This window comes from Crocodylus porosus, unplaced genomic scaffold, assembly GCF_001723895.1.
Source record: "Crocodylus porosus isolate Cpor-Errol unplaced genomic scaffold, CroPor_comp1, whole genome shotgun sequence".
Classification (NCBI taxonomy): domain Eukaryota; kingdom Metazoa; phylum Chordata; order Crocodylia; family Crocodylidae; genus Crocodylus; species Crocodylus porosus.
The window spans coordinates 784,463-797,346 of record NW_017728933.1 but is presented as its reverse complement, the minus strand read 5'-3'; the positions used below and the strand labels follow the sequence as shown (position 1 = coordinate 797,346).

Below are 12,884 nucleotides of genomic sequence, written 5' to 3'. Positions count from 1 at the left end.
TCTCCCCTGGCCCTACACAGTCCCCACCATTAGATCCCAGGTCTCCCTGCATGCCTATCTTTCTCCTGGGTGCTGCCCCAGCCCATCCCAGCTGCCCGGCTGCACATCCTGCCTTCATGGGTCCCACCCTCATCAGTGGGTACAGGGTAGACTAGAAAATGGGAGTTTACCGCAGGCCTGATCTAGCCCATGGGCCAAACTCTGCCCACCCCTGCCCTAGGGTATGTTTTAAGAAGGCTTTGCCTGCTGTTGTTAGATGCAGCATACAAGTAAACATTCATAGATCGTAAGGCCTGAAGGGACCTCAGAAGATCATCAGGTCCAACCCCCAGCATCAAGCAGGAAAGACAACTGGAGGTCAGGTGATCTCAGCAAGGCAACTGTCTAATCCCCTCTTGAAGATTTCCAGGGTAGGTGAATGCATCACCTCTGGAGGGGGCTTATTGCACAGCCTGGACACCCTGACTGTGAAGAAGTTTTTCCTAATGCTGAGCCTGAATCAATCTTCCAGGAGTCTGTGGCCATTACTCCTGGTTTTGCACTTGGGTTAAAGATTAACTATTTCATTCAAGTTTCAGTGACATCATTGGTCTCAGCGAAGCAAGAGAGATTCAACAGTCCCATGAAATCTGCTACCCACACAAAAATGTACAACAGAACAGATGGTACTCAAAGAAAACCTATCGCTGGAACTGGGAACACCACTCATCTAGTGGTGAAAGTCATCTCCTACTCAAGAAGGAAATCAAGAACTCCCCAAACACCTGACATTTACCAGTATTTTAAACCCTTCTGGATCAAGCTGCAGATGAGATGCAGCACAAAGATGCATATATGTGCCAATCTATTGCCAAAGATACTAGGCAAAAAACCCATATTTATTTAATCAAATAAGTCTATCATTAGGTTTCATCAAATTAGTCTGCCATTAGATTGGCCAATGCCAGAGATGACAACATTGCTGGCAACATTTAGAAACTTGAACAAGTCTACATTTGAAACTTCTGCTAGTATAATGTTGTCTGCTAGGGATGTAACTTTTTATGATGGCAAAAAATAGGTAAAACAGCCAAAAAGTAGTTTTGCTGGCACTGCTTATTTCAGTCAGGGAACTGGGTAAGTTATACCAACAAAAAACTTTGCCAGTAAAAATGGGTCCGTGCTACAAGGGTTCCACTGAGGTTCAAACCTCTTCTAGTGAAGAAAGAAGATGACACAATGCAACATGCACAGAACTGGAAAATAATGTATGTTATATATATTTATATTTTAAGAATATATTTAATATAGTATACTGTTATTTTCATTTTCTAAGAGCAAATGCAAGTCCAAGCCTTAACAGTCTTTACATCAACATGCTGTTTACATGGGTGCTTAAAGAAAACACCAAACCTAAATGCCGACCCATCACACAGAACAGAACATTGCAACTCTGAAGATGTGTTAGAAGCGAAGGAAATAAATATAGAGTCCTCTTCAGCTGAATCATCTCCTCAAACTTGTTACCTCGATCAAGGTTCAATAAGGAAGCAGGACTTGCTGCAATACTGCTAACCACTAAAGCATCCGTAACGCACCCCTCTTTCATTTGAAATTAAAAAGCCCCTTCAATCTTCAAAGAATAGCCAAAAGTCAATTGAAAATTTAGCACACTTTCTCATTTTCTTTCCAATTATCCACCTGGCAGACTTATGCCTTCCTCACTCAGTGACTTTTCATTCCCACAAGATCATTTCAGGAAAGCTTCTTGAGAAATAGTCCAAGTTATGCTGCTTGTGCAGAGGGATTATTGCTTTGTATCAAACAAGATTCTCAGTTTTCTTTAACTACACTTCCTTCTTAGTCTACTGTAGAGTTCTCCAGGGGATGCTACAGAACATCACACCTCTAGACTGCAGAGCTTAACACACCTATGAGCTGTCAAATCTTAATACTACCATGTTGGCTATCTGCACAGTATAAACCCAACAAGAAAGCAGGAGCAACAGAAGGAAAGAGAGGCAAGAGACCAAGGGACCACTCTGCTTTCATGCATCATGGAGTCACAAAACCTGTCTAAATTCATTCTCGTTTGATATGGGAGCTTTAGAATTTATATCCAATCTTGATTTTACAATAATGGAGAACCCACCACAATCCTTGAGAGGAAGAGGAAACGAAGAGCAAAAAAACATGGGAGGAAAAGGGGGATGGGGAGGGAAGCAGGTACATCAGAGATGCCACTTCACTTCAGGGAGCAAATGTACCCAAGTCTCTTAGCATCGGGGAAGAGAGCCAGAATGGTAACACTCTCAGCAATATACAAAACTGAAAAAAACTAAGACTAAAATAGGAAACTAGTGGGGAAAATTACTATTGTGGTCTTTGATATAAGGGAATACAATTTCCTTCCATACTACAAGACATGGTATCGTTTTAATGTTGCAAGTCTTCATATTTTGAACCTGACAAATTGCGTAACTGTTTACCGGAAAGACTGGAGGAGTGAGAAACAGTGTATTCGGAAGAGGAGAGGATGGCCTAGCAAGACCCCAAGCATCCCAGCTCCCAGTTGAGTGCACTGATAAAGGAATAAGGCCATGGCTATGACAAGAAAACTTAAGCATATCCTATAACTAAGGCTGAATTTTGAAAAGGGATCGGCCGATGAATTTTCCCCTCTGTATACATTTAATAAGAACTTAAGCCTCAATTCTGAATTTCTTTCAAGGTTTTTACCCAAAGGGAACTGAAACAGGGTGGCATCCTATAGAACTTAATCCAAATAGGCCTTCAAGTAGCTGGCCACAACAAGCTGCTGATATGACTTCAAAGCAAGTAAGGAAATTCCTGAAGGGCAACTCTGACTTTTCCTGCTCAGGTTGACGGAATGATGGAACTGAAGAAGTGTCAGACTCATTGATGTGCCTGCAGGAAAAGCAAAATGATCTCTGAAAATGCGATGCAAAAGTGGATGGCGTTTCAAGACAACTTATGTATAACTGAGTTTCATAAGACTCCAAGCTGAAGACATTTGCAGCTAGTAATGATGGCTTCTTATGATATACTTAGGAAAATTAGTGACTAGAGCAAGAACCACATTCAGCCAGAAGTTCACAGCCTAAATAAGGGGGGGTAGCAACTACGTGTAATAAAGGAAAATAACCATTTCAATTTTTAACAAACCATTCCTTTTGTTCACTGACATTGTCTAATGCTGCTCCAATTCTCCTGTAAAGTTAATAGTTTAGAACAGATTTAGAACTACTGCTTCTTTGAGCATCCTTTAAGTACAAATATTTACCTAAACGGGTGATAATATCCAAGGGACACACTCTCATTGTGGTTTGGTATTGCTGCTGACTTAGTTATGACAAAAATCAGCCAGATCCAAACACAGACACTGTGCAGCTTACCAAACAGTACACAAGATACAGATTTTATTGATGACAGGGCTCTCTCTGCTTAGTGATGGTTCAACAACAATGGCAAGTGACTGATAGATTTACACACACACACACACACACACAGAGTTAACTGTTATTTAACAACAAAAAACAATCCCCCCACCCCGATCCAAAGAGAGTACCAGCAATTCCCAACTCACACATTAATTTAGCAGGTGAAGAAAATGAAGTGGGGAGCCAATTCACTCACCTTGACAGAAACCTGCAAACAAACTAGGAATCCAAAAATGGAAGTCATGACAAGTGAATGGACAAGGTACCATTTACCTTCATCAGTCAAAACTAGAGCTGGTCACTAAAAATTTACTATTTAAAAGACCACCTGTAGCAGGGCACTGGGTTGTGCCCTCTTCAATGGCAGCAAAGTGGGGGTACTAAAAGGGGGGTGGTGGCAATTAAGGACTCACCTGACCAGCAGCAGGCTGTGCTGGAGCTATATAAGCCCTAAACCTGAGCCAGTCAGCCATCCAGCTCTGGGAGCCAAGAAGTGAGGAACTTAGGGCTCCTGAATCCTGGAAGAAAGCCACTTTACAATCCAGGAAATAAGGGAAGGTGCCTGGGGCAGACAGGGACTCAGTTATACAGGTAGGTGACCCTGGTTTATGTTAAGCCTAGGGAAGGCTTAAGGTGCTCATTATAAAGTTGTACTAGAAATTTAGCAAGGGGAGGCAAGACCTACTCAGAGAGCCAACAGCCCAAGAGTGGCTGAGAGTGGGCCCCTGCAGGGTGTACAGGGGCCTGGGGAGCAGGGATCCTGAGATCCATGAGCCCCAGGTCACGAAAGGGCTGGGAGGGTGATCAGGGGGCCCACGAACACAAAGCAGGGCTGACCGAGTGAAACCAAGGATGTGCCAAAGACAGGCAGAGCTGCCTGGTAGGGCTGTGTGAAGCTTCGGCCCCTGATTCGATTCAGCAGAGATTTAGCCTGATTTGGTGGCCAAATCTCTGAATCAAATCAGAGGACCCCTTAATCTTTCCAAATCGGACTGGAACCCTGCAAACTGATTCAGAGAGATCTGGCGATTCAGACATAGACACAGCTTTAAATGTTTTTTCTACACACCTCTGGGTAGCAGGCGGTTCGCGAATGCTGCGATGGTGGGGCAGTTGGAGTGTCCCACAGGAGCACGGGGGCTCCCCAGCACACTCTGCAGCAGACCCAGAAGTGGACCAGAAGCACTTCCGGTCCACTTCCAGGTCTGCTGGTGAGTGCACTGGGGTCCCCCGGCTCAGCAACTGATGCCTCCCGGGTCTGGGGGTGCCCCTGGGATCTGCCTGCAGTTGATCACCGAGCTGGAGGGGGGTGCCGGGGGCCGTCCAGAGTGGTAGTACTTCCGGTCCACTTCTGGGTTCGCCACTGAGCATGTGGGGGGCCCTCCGCTCTCCGTGGGACGCTCCATCTGCCCTACCATCACAGCTTTCACGAGCCACCTGCTACCTTGAGGTATGTTGACAAAACATTTAAAGCTGTGTCTATGTTCAAATCACTGATTCTCTGAATCTTCCGATGCCGATTCGAATCGGGGACAGTGATCTGAATCAATGAATCTGAGCAGCTCAACATTTATGCCATGCTGGAGGATCTGTGAGCCAAGAACTGCTCCACTTGCCTACTAGATTAGACCCCTTATGGCAGACATCTCTGAGCATGCCTGCAACACACGTCCTAAACTGAACTCTGCACAAAGACACAGAAAGTCATGGTCACCTTCATTCAGAAGACAGCTAGAGAAGGAGTTGGTGCCCTAATTTTATACAACAGGCTAATGGTCAGAGCACTCACTTCGAATTTGAGAGATCTGGGGTCTTTGCCCAAAGGTGCACCTCAGCCCGAGGCCTATAGACTATTCTGGAGTAAGGGCACTCTCCACTCCTACTTTTGAAACTTGGTTACTGTGGAAAGATACAGGATTCACTGGGCCAGAGAGAAGGAGCACTACTCCATAACCCAGCACTCAGGACACCCACCTGACAGAGGGGACACTTGGGTTCTCTTGCCAGGATTGTTTCTGTACTAGGGATTCACCATAGTTGATGTTCCCCTTCCTAAAAGAATGTCATGATTACTGAGCTACAGCAGGGGTAAACGTCAGGCCCATGGGGCTCCAGCGAATTCAGGGGTCGGGCATAGCTGTTGGCAGCAGAGGAGCAAATGTGGGCTGTGTCAGCACAGCCCTGCTCGGCCTGCTGTAACTTGCTGCACCCCTGAATTAGCTGACCCAACCAGAGCCCCACCGCCACTGCACCTGCTGCTGCCACATCCACAGCTGTCACTACTGTCATCGCTTTTAGCCCCTGTTACTCTTTCAATCCATTGCAGCCTCTGCTGCTGCTGTTTACACCTCTTCTGCTGCCAGCCCCATCACTGCCAGTGCTGCCCCTGGGAGTTGGGGAGCCAAATGAGTTTAACACACTTGGGCTACTGTCATATTCCCTCTCTTTAGCTTAGTCAATCCTGGATTCTTCTTTTTTGGCCGAGTGGCACAGCTTCAATGAGAGAAATGGAAAGTGCCCTCACACAATAACTACCCACATGTGGGTGGCTCATAAAGTGCCCTAGGAGTTGTAGGTTTTAAGTGCCCCCAGCTAAGTAAGGCAGCAAATTCAGATCTTCCATAACCAAGGTAAGTGGACTCTTATAAGCTGTTGCATAAGAATAGGAACACAAACCACCATCTCCTCTTCCTACTTTCCTTTAAAGGAAAGGAACAACTTTTGCTCCCTTTTTGCACCAAAAAAGGTTTCAAGCTGTAAGGCTGTCCCTGACGGGGATCCGTTCCACAGTCTCGCTGCCATCAGTTCCATCCTCCAGCACACAGCTCTTCCCATGCATTGTGAAGGGAGCCAAGGTACCCAATGCAGGGCTGTGGATTACACTCCCAAAACAACACCCCCAAAAGTTAGTTTTTGTGCTAAGCTAGAAAATCTAAATCAGTTGGGAGTTCCAGCCCTAAAAGAAGGCAAGGACACATGATCTTCCTGGTGGCTCGGATACTGGTAACTGATCATTAGCTGTTCTCCGACACCAACATTTTAAAAACCAATTCGAACCAGAAATTACAGAACAAGAAATCATCCACAGACTGGATTCGTGTTGAGTATGGTTTAACCAGGGATAGATTCTTATTACATTACTCAAGTTAGCTGTGGTGATGCTTTTTGTTCCTTTTTTGCTCATCTCTCCCAACACTGTCCCTTCCTTTCTCTGCATCTTTCATATTCTAATTACTTCCTCTTTATACTCTGCTTTTTACACAGTTCAGGAAAGCTCATGGGGTGTGTGCGCACGTGTGTGCGCGCGCGTCTCTCTCTCTCTCTATATATAATCTGCTTTGGTTAGCCTATAACAGTGGCTGTCAACCTTTTTTGTTCCAAGACCCATTTATAAACATCAGTGGTCAGTCCTGACCCAGTGTCCCTCACTTTTGACCTAATGTCCCCACCCCAGGTCCCAGCCCTGCAGTGTGCTGGGGAGGAAGTGATGGGGGTGTAGCGAATGGAGGGGGGGGTCCCAAGCAGCCCAAGTAGGCTGGAACTCTGTTGGCCTGCAAGGGAAAATCCACCTGTTTTTCTCCTTTAAAGGAGAATCCATTTTTAAAGCTTGTTGATCCATTTTTTAAATTGGTTCTTGACTCTTTCTTGTGACCAACAGGTTGAGAAATTCTGTACCATAAGGTGCAAATCTACCCTGCCTTCTAACTGATCCCTGTGACAGACCCATTTTTTTTCAAATAATATGGCCAGCTAATTGAGTCACAACTCGGCTTTGGGCACTTCTCCCATCCCACGGAAGGCCACTAACCAATTTCAATGACATGAGCACTACATACTCTCCAACCAAGTACTAAAAACTTACTTCTAAGTTTATGCTTCAATTTCAATGTGCTAAGGCAATGAATTACTTATTAACGGAGGATGGAATTGAAAACAGTCCAGATGTGGAAATAGATCTCAGTTAGGGAGAGGTTCTGAGCTAAAGGGAGGAAACATGCTCTACTGGGCTAAATATGGAACACACTTTACTGAACTAAAGAGAAGGAGCATGACTCTGTAGCCCAAGGGTATCTCCCGTACATTGGAAGAAGTTATAAAAGACTGTTTATGAAGACAGGCACTTATTTAACTAATCCTGCTTCTCACTCCCATTTCAGCTATGTTTACATAAAGGCCTTTACTCAATCGTCCAGCTTCCCCCACACCCCACCCCATCACTACAACCTCCAATCTGCCCTGTTATACATAGCATCTCATGAAGTCTTACAAAATCTTACGCTTCCCTAAAAAAATTAGTCTAAAGCAGCGGTGGGCAATTATTTGGGTCCGTGACCCACATAGGCAGTTCTGGGGAGCTACCGCAGGCTGGTCAGCACCCCAGCCCCCACTACAGCCAGGAGCCTGTGCACCCTGCGGCTCCTCCCCACCGCCGCCAACAGCGCGCAGCCTCAGCTCTGACCGTGGCCCGCCCTGCACCTGCTCTGCACTCCCCCCAGCCAGAGCGGAACAGCCTGAAACTGTGCACGCGGCTCCAACCCCAGCCCACCCCACACCTACTCCGGACTGTGCACCCACACTGAGCAGCGGCAGTGGCTGGGCAGAAGCTGATACTCTGCACAGGAGAAAAGCACTCCCTCCCTCCGACCACTGCTGGGCCCTTCTTGCTGCAGCCGCCCGGACGGCCTGTGCCGCCCTGCAGCTCCTCTCCGCCACTGCTGCCTCCAGGCTACCCAGTGCGGCAGCAGTGGCAATGCAGAGGAGGAGCTGCAGGGCAGCCAGCTGCAGGCTTCAGGCAGCTGCAACAAAAAGAGCCTAGCAGTAGCGAAGGGGATGGGCTGCTACCCCACACCACCACCACCCATGCCAAGCAGCAGCTTCTGCTTGGCCTCCGCCACTGTTTACTCTAGAGCAGGTGCAGGATGGGCCGGGTTGGGGCTGTTCAGATGGGTTCCAGCTGGTCCGCTCTGCCAGGCCGAGTCTGGAGCGGACATGGGGTGGGCCAGGGTCAGGGCTGTGCACACAGATCCCCAGTGGCACCACAGGCCTGGGGTCAGCCACAGTGGCAACTAGAAGGAGCTATCACTCCCTGGGCTGCATAGGGCTTCTTAGCCCCGCGCATGTCCAGGGGCAAGTGGGAAATATCACAGCACCTGGCCAAGGCAGGAACGAGGGACCTGCCGTAGGATGGACAAAATCTCTCTGCAGGCCAGATGCAGTGTGTGGGCCATATTTTATCCACCACCGGTCTAAAGGGTGCCATTTTGCCCTGTCTTCTGCCAAACTTAAAGAGTTTGCTGTCTTGGAATTAACTTGTCATCACAAATTTAGCAGTGCTATTGCACTGCAGGAACAAGTAGAAAGCAAAAAGCATAAAGTAACAAGATGTTGTTTAAACATGACTGATACATAGCCTGCAAAACCAGTAAAATGTCTAACATGGAATAATGAGAGGTGCAAGATGAACTTGAATATTTTCTGTAGCACGTAAGTCCCTAATTCAGATTTATAACGCATTAAATAGTCCAACATGCAGTGAGATTTTTGAGGATGGCCTTACATCAATTTTCCTCCAACCAACGTAACTGAGTAGATAGATAAATGGAAATACTCTATTTGTATCATGATGGCTCATCAAGAAATATCACAAAGGTAATTATAATATTTTGACAGTGTTCAGACTGCCTATAATGACACCAAGGACAGTAAAACCTTGAAGCACTTTTTCAAAACTAGGCTAGCTCTTTATGACAACTTTCTTTTTCACAACATACTAAAGAAACTTTTTCTGATTTTTTTCAAATTGTTTGGTAGACTAGCAATTTATTCACTTATTATTGTGGATTAAGTTTAAATACGTTTACTGTGCTTCTGCCTATAACTTGATTTGAAACATTTTAATATAGGACTTCTACTGTAACATCACTAGCGACACTGCTAAAATTCTACCTAACCTCACTTAACTTGCATCGTTCACTGGCCATATGCTTTGAATAGTTTTATATGCAAAGTTTCTTCTGCTCCTAGTCCCTTCTTAGAGCAACACACTTCGTTCACACATTCTTCCTTCAATGCAATTTCTCATCTGACTAATTTAAGGTAGAAGACCAATTCAGATACTCCAATTCTTAAAGATACCAACAAGCTGTACTGTCTCCACAATAGATATATTACATGCCATTCAACAAGTCATTATCTGTCACAACAGCTTCCAGAATAAAATGCATCTTTAATATTCTGGGTGCATTGTTCTAACTACTAAAACCGAAGAGCTCTGAGATCTGGAATAGCTTGAATATAGTATACTAGAGTCTAAAACATGGGCTCACAGTGGTCATGAAATCTTGCTGTAAGTAGCCACTGTCAGTTCCATTGCATTAAGCTCCTCTACACTGCTAAATATTAGCAGCAAGTGTAACCTAAGCAAGGATGCAAGCCAGCTATTCAGCCTCAGTTTCTTGTAAATGTTACTAGATGAGAGGGGCAATGAAGGATTTGCTCAGGTTGCTATTTTATGAATTCTTCCTTTGGCTCCCCTATGTAGTCACAAAAGACCCGATCTTTTCAGCCCCTGGTAGATTAAATAATGAGCAAGCAGCTGGTTCCTGAATGAGGGATCAGTAAATTATTTTCCAAAAAACAACTGTTTTTGGCTTCAAAAAAATAGGGGAAAAAAAAAGTCACCACAGCCCTATTTTCTCATCACATAACCATCAGTTGCATAGTTAAAGGAAATATTACAAGAAACTAGTTTTCTAACAGTCCACACAGGGAAGTTTCCTTTCTCACATCTGACAGGATGAGATATTGGAATCTCTGTATAAAGGACCCCTTTCTTTCTTTCTGCCTCATTTATCATTTGTATTTGTTATTGCAAGCAGGACTCAAACGCTAAGACTGCACACCAAAGTAGGCTTATCTTCCCATTAGAAAGATGAAAGTCTAGGCAGATTTAAATCTTATCACAACACAATCAACTCTCAACTGCTATCTGATTTTGAGGCACTGGAAAACTGTATTTAAAAACATGTTAAAGGAACACAGAAGTATTACCACTTTGGTTTGTGACATTTTATTCCAATTACACTAGCTCCTTTATCTTCCGAAGGGACAAATAACAAGATCATGAAAAAATCATCAAGATTCTTTTTAAGAAAGCATTTACATGCCCACAGATAGTGCAACCTCATTTTTACCCTCAAATTTAATCAAGATCACAAAATAGAAAATCTCCAAACCACACACTTAACTCAGGTAGTGATAATACTGCTAAGCTAATAATACCAGAGAGAATACCTAAGAACAATGGTAGTAGTAAAATAACAGCCATCTATACTGATAGCGTCACAAAAGGACTCTATAGCCTACCAATGGTAGGATGTTAATACCAGTTCAACATCACTGATGCTTGCAGTATTGAGAACTGAGTGTAGTCTGGCCAGCAGCACTTTACCTACCATGTCAGGGGGAAAAAAATTGCCCAGATTAAGTTTAGGGGACGTACTGCTTAACATACCAGGAACAAAACAGTTCATACTAGGGCTTCCCCAATATACTTATTTCTACAAAACCACCTCCCACTGCCCACTGTTAATGTTTTCACCATATTCCAGCAAGAATTAACACCACACTAAAGGCCCTTTTAGGGAACATACTTTCAAACAACCCACCTCTGTTATTTGGGAATGGCAAGCAAAAGCCACAGTGAACGTGCTACTCCTGCCTTTGATGCACTAACAGGGCTCAAGCTTTTTAAGTATCTCTAGCCATAAGAATATCTGGAAGTGCTTGAAATAATCATTAGGCAAACAAGTTTACTTGCCTGCCAATATAAAATAGTTCTCTACAATATATTTTGAAATGTTTCCAGTCTATTTAAATTACTCCAGCAATAAGATCATCTGACATATTCAGACAATGACCTTCAGGAACGCTCAGAACATTCCACCAACCCTCTCAACAGAGCTTGATTTGACCCAACAGGAAAACTTAAACAACTTTCCCCTCCACTTTCAGACCAATGTGACAGGGAACTCAGGGCCATTTTAATCTAAAGCAAACACATTTTGAAAATGTTAGCAGAATCTTACTGAATTAAAACCGCACCTCCATAATCACAAGACAGATAATAAACAAACATTCTCTTACACCTAAAAAATGATTAGCATGTGCATAAATGCCACCCCCAACACACATCATCATTAAACCGTCAATTTTACAGTAGATGGAGCCTAAAAGCCCAAGAATATAGATAAGGACTGTATTGTTACTTACAGTTCTTCAAATGCAATTCCACCAGGGCTAATCTTCCTCTACCCTCTATTTAAAATCCTGCTTCCATTATCATTTTCTCCAGCACTCTGACATCACAAACACAGGATCAAAACATCTTCTGTATAGAAAAGCAAGGATACATTGTCCTCTACGGAATGTGAGAGAAGATCCAGATCTTCATGGAGGTACCTAATTATACCAAGGTACTGAAGGATGTACAGCCTGTCCTCAGGAACATCAGACTTGTTCTGTATTTAACCTGTATGACTTAGAGAACAAACTTCAGTCTTGATGCCTCAAGTGGGAGAACCTCTGGTATCCCCCGAACACTAAAAATCAAAAGATGACAGAGTTTTATTTGATGGAAAGAATTATTAGATAGCAACTTTTCCTTCAAAGCAAAGCAACGCTCTCCAGATTAAGTCCCTAGCTTGGGAACCAAGAATTAGGACAGAATCTTTTTGATCAGTTCAAAACTATGAACCTGACAAGGTGTAAGCTTTGCAGTTAACTCGGGCCCAGCCACCGATACTACTGTATAAATTAAGTTTTAAACCGAGTTGAAAATAAACAGGGTCTTGACATCATCTAGCCAGCCAAGGTGGACAAAACCAGATTATGCATTTTTGAACACCAGCCCTGTGTGGCTGTGACCACTCTGCAAATTTAAAGACAACTAAGCCACCACAAAGACTAAATGAGGCTGAACCCTATTTTTTCAATCTGTTTAGCCAAGGTAGCCTGTGCCCAGTGATGATGCACAGCCAAGGCAGCAGACAAGACTCTATATATACTTTCACCTCAGAACAAAAAATGACTCAACATTAACCAGACAGATGACAAAATTCAGCAAAGAAAAACAAGTCAAGTTCTTTAAGAGCACATATTTAGATGGTAAGCTTTGAAGGACAGAATAAGGGACTGCCACGTCCTGCAAAGGGATGAGTGCATTTTGATATCATATTTGACAACGAAGCTGAAAAATACGTTTTAGTACATGGAATAAAACTAGAGCATGAGAGCCATTTGTGTGTCATGTCAGTAAAACCATAAAGTTTGCGGTTGCAAAATGCAATCTCATGCAGAGGCGAGGTTTTAAAACCCTGAACCCACTTCCAATGTGCTTTTCTTCTTCTTTTGGCCAACTGCTCATGGCAGTAAATTGACAGTTTA

General features: G+C 44.1%; 1 protein-coding gene across 3 annotated transcripts in view; it reads right to left on the bottom strand.

The window, feature by feature from the left end:
* The window catches only part of SLC23A2 (solute carrier family 23 member 2), a 66,842-nt gene extending 54,784 nt beyond the window's left edge, over positions 1 to 12,058 (bottom strand). For all 3 annotated transcript variants that reach the window (XM_019545950.1, XM_019545949.1, XM_019545951.1), the window contains exon 1: positions 11,712 to 12,058. The gene's annotated coding sequence lies outside the window, so the exon portion shown is untranslated. The remainder of the gene's footprint in view (positions 1 to 11,711) is intronic.
* Positions 12,059 to 12,884: the final 826 nt, after the last annotated feature.